Below are 3825 nucleotides of genomic sequence, written 5' to 3'. Positions count from 1 at the left end.
TCAGACAGTCGAAAGCTTTTGTAAGATCGACTTTCATTATAGCAGCATTAAGGTTTTTTGACTGGATGGAATGTATACATTCCTACGTTGTGGTTAGCATCATGAATTTGTCTGTGCTTAAGAAAGCCATGTTGTTGGAGAGAGATGTAATTAGACAAAATTGGCTTAAGACGATTTGCTATGGTCTTGGATATTATTTTGTAAAAAATATTATAGAGCGATATGGGTCGGAAGTTAGAGAATGTATGGGGGGAATTCTTTTTGGGGATAAGATCTATATATGAGGAGTTTAAGAGGGGATGAACTGAACCCAAGTTGTGGGTTTCTTCTATCAGGTTAATCAAACCGGGCTTAAATAAATCAAAGAAGTGTGAAATGATTTCCACTGTGCAGCCATCAGGGCATAGACTTTTATCTTTTTGGAAAGAAAGAATGACAGCTTGAATTTCCTCTGAAGTGACAGGCTGGAAAAGATCTCAATTAGCCTCTTCCCCGAACATCAATGGAAAACGAGAAACTCCCCATAATAAATATTTCGGGTCCCCCGAAGGTATTTGGGCAAAAGCCGATTTAAAGTATGAGAGGGTAGCCCTGCTAATATCATCCTGTGATTGTAATTTAGTGCCATCCGAATCATAAATCTCCCAGATGGATTTTTTTTGACGACGGGAGTTTGCAAATTTGTGAAAAAAATTTGTATTCTAGTCCCCTTCTTTCAGCGAAGTGACTAGACTTTTTCACTCTCTCATTTCTCCAACCTTCACTCGACGTATGTTTATCACCCTCACATCACTATTATGTGGATGTTGACTAGACATTGGATATCCATGTGAAAAAATGCTTTTTAAAATATGTGATTATTATGTATTTTGAAAAATTTTAAATGTCCAATAATTAAGATGATACATTTTGACTTTTTATAATTTTATTTTGTTTTAAATGTTGAAAATGATATTCAACATATGTGTGTAGCGATAACAAAAGGTTGGCATAAAAAAAATAAGAAGCCTAAAATCAAAAGGACTGTAGAGGCGAAAAAATTATTTGGAAGGATCGATTATCCTACAACATAATTCTAATTTTAAAAGAAATAACATAAATAATTATTACAATCGGCTACGAAAACAAATAGATGAAAAATTTGTAGTCATTTTTAGATTACTCTATTTTTTATTAGGACCATTAAATTTTTCAAAATAAGTAAAACATGTTTTGCATAAAAATAGGACCATTAAATTTTTCAAAATGAGTGAAACATGTTTTGCATAAAAATTATAAGGCAAATAAATATATTCACAACATAATATGAAGTAATTACACATTGCTAACGCAAAAAAAAATATTTTGGGAAAATCCCAATTTTGTGTAAAAACTTTAATTCTGGGAAGAAATTTAGCCTAACTAAATTCCATTTGTCTTTGGTTAAAATTTTGGCCAAGATTGTTAGGAAGCTTAAACATGGGCAACCCTTGTCTTTTAAAATTGGTTGGGGAACTCACACTTGCTCAATCCTTGGCCCTTTAGGGAGCTCAAACTTGCTCAACCCTTGGCCCCTTACACTGGCAGGGGAGCCCACATTTCCTCGACCTTTAATGACACATTACAATGGAGACTAATAAGCCTATTATAGGCTTCTTTGCAACCATATACAATTGGCATAATACCCTGGGCCACAAAACTATGTGCATGAAACCACTAATTGTAGATTGTTCTCGAGTCAAGGTTCATTACAATTCTCGTTTAAACTTGGCTAGATAATTCTTATGGATCTAACCCCCTAAGATATGGGTACTCAAAAGGACCGGACTTGAAAAATCCATTTTCTTTGATCTTCAATTCTCTAGAAATCCATTTACTTTGATATTTAGCTATCTGAATATATTTTAAAAAGTGATGTCATGATCATTTTCCTTTTAACTTCTTCTAGTAATCTAACCAGATAAATGAGAGAAGTATTGATAACTTTAATAGCGTCATTTATCTAATGCACAGTTAGGAGAGAGAGACCCTGATCACGTAAGAGTAATTGGGAAGTAAACTTTAACCAGCCTAGATCCATCTAACTCTAGATCTATCATGAGTGGAGAGGGATCAAATCGCTTTAGGTGCAAGCCTTCTTTTTAGAGTGTAGAACTTGAGGAAAAGCTTGCACCCTGAGGGATTTGATCCCTCTAGGCACATGGTAGATCGAGAGTTAGATAGATCTAGGTTGGTTCTAGTTAAGGCAACAATGTTACATTTTTAGATTATCATTATTATGTATATGTTTAAGATAAAATTCATACTTTGAAATTTACATGTTTATTATTATCTACCTCTCAATATCGTTGTACTTGGATTGAGAGTAGTGACTTCATAAATATGAATATGGCCATCATACACAAAACTTGTAGGTGATTTTTGTGCATTAGGTTGTTGTTAAAAATCTCTACCATGTATTTACATGATGTTTTCTTTTTCGTGCATTTGACTGTTGTTCAAAAGTTTGCAATGGGTTTACATTATGTTTTCTTTTCTTAACCTAACCATATCATTCTCTTGTTTAATTTAGTATAACATAAAGACATAACAAGGACAAGTGACAATAATGGGCTCATACAATGATGTGGTGACCTTAGAGTGATGACATGTGGCACTTGCTTTTCTACAACTCTTTAAATTTAATGTCGGGATTAAGAAAGTTCACCTAATGTAATCTAAAACTCTTTACACACCGTTTCAGATCTGCAAAAGGAATTTTGTAAGCTTATTTATTTGATCAGTACCCTTTTTCTTTTATGAGTATTAATATGTTACTAATATAAAATTAAATAATTGATAAATATTCATAACAATTAAAATACTTATGTTAATTGATAAATATTCATAACAATTAAAATAGTTATGTTCCCTTTTTTTTAAGTTCAAAAAAAATTATGTTACTTCTTTTAAAGTTGAGAATTCGTAACTTACGTAGAGTGAAAATAGGAAATAAAAAATCCCCCTTATAGATTGTGTATATCAATAAAAAATATTCTCAAAGTTCCCATAATTTTTTTTTCAAACAATCGAAATCATAAAAACCCTATTCCAATATAACCCACTATGAACGTATTTACCTGCCTTTTAAGCGAGTTTTCTCCATCCGCCATCACCATGGATTAAAATGTAATCAACAAAGTCATCTCCTCCTCGGCATTCCACGTCCCTCGGTTGAGTCCATCATTTAAGAAACAAGGAGATCAACCCATGTTATAAGTTCCTTTTATATAATCCGTAAAGAGTAGCCCTAATGATAATCGCCTATGTCACCCAAACGCACAGTATTGGCTTCGTCACTTTGGAGTGTCGTTTACTACATATAGAAAACTACAATTACCTCTTCATAGTCAAAAGGAGAATGTTGATGTTGAGGCTCTTGAATCTCCAAATTTGGGGCGTTATCAACACCTTCTACAATCGACAGAATCGATCACTTGGACGCGACTACAGAGAAGCTCATTTGGGTATCAACCTTATTTTGCATCCTAGGGATTTTAACAATTTTAAAGATGTTTTGAAAGTTAGTTATATATATATATATATATATATATATATATTTTGTTTTGTATTTATTTATTAACTAAATATTTAAGATTTGAAACATTAAAAATTATAACAAATCTAGCATATCATACTGTTTAATTAACATAATCTTTCAACAAAAACGACAACACATAAGGGATCTTGAACTGCAACCACTTTATTTAATTAATTACTACAAATAATATATGTTATAATAATTAACGTAAGTAACCCTCGCCAATGGCATGCAAGGTTTCTCATCAAATCAGAAATCACAAAATT

The sequence above is a fragment of the Pinus tabuliformis genome, chromosome 9, assembly GCF_031772625.1.
Source record: "Pinus tabuliformis cultivar Carrire ecotype Pingquan chromosome 9, CPIR1, whole genome shotgun sequence".
Taxonomy (NCBI): Eukaryota; Viridiplantae; Streptophyta; class Pinopsida; order Pinales; family Pinaceae; genus Pinus; species Pinus tabuliformis.
Note: the sequence above shows the minus strand (reverse complement) of the source record.